Genomic DNA, 650 nt, shown 5'->3' on the forward strand with positions numbered 1-650 from the left:
GCATGGCTGGAATTGACATGAAGGGCTGATCATAAGGAGGAGACAAAATCTACTTCGAATCTCCCACTTGTTTTATGTGAAAACTTCTCTAGTATTTGAGCATTTCTGAATATTGGTTGAATACTGGTCAAAGGGCAAAAACCTGTGTCAACTTGTAAAATTTAGTGTAGGCTAGAGTGTGACTTTGGGCATTATTTTGTTTTGTTTTTTTATTTGACCAAAATGTTTATTAAGATTTAAAGAATTTGTTTATTTACTTATTTGTTGGTGCTGGGGATCGAACTCAGGGCCTTGTGCATGCAAGGCAAACACTCTACCAACTGAGCTATATCCCAGCCCAAGAGACTTGTTTAAATAAAAATTTATATGATATTCTCATCTACATGAAGACTCGGCTTCTTTAAATTCTATCAGTTTTTAAACAGGCTCTCTTGCAATTGACTCAAGCTTTTCTAAACAAATGAAAATAACCTAAGTAACTCTATAAAGAAAAAAAAGTTATTGGGTGAAGGCTGCAAACCTCTTAAGAATAGTAACAACAACAAAACCTTACAAGATACTTCATCGCGGTATAGAGAAAAAAATCATTAATAGTTTAAAAAAAAGTCTTTAAATACTTTTATTGGTTCTTTTGTTATCCATTACAACAT

At 32.8% G+C, this 650-nt stretch overlaps 1 non-coding gene across 1 annotated transcript; it reads right to left on the bottom strand.

Annotated features, from left to right (window-relative positions):
• Positions 1-262: 262 nt before the first annotated feature.
• Trnaa-ugc (transfer RNA alanine (anticodon UGC)) lies at positions 263-337 on the bottom strand. The gene has a single exon. It is a non-coding gene; the product is annotated as a tRNA-Ala (tRNA).
• Positions 338-650: the final 313 nt, after the last annotated feature.

The sequence above is a fragment of the Callospermophilus lateralis genome, chromosome 9 (assembly GCF_048772815.1).
Source record: "Callospermophilus lateralis isolate mCalLat2 chromosome 9, mCalLat2.hap1, whole genome shotgun sequence".
Lineage (NCBI taxonomy): Eukaryota > Metazoa > Chordata > Mammalia > Rodentia > Sciuridae > Callospermophilus > Callospermophilus lateralis.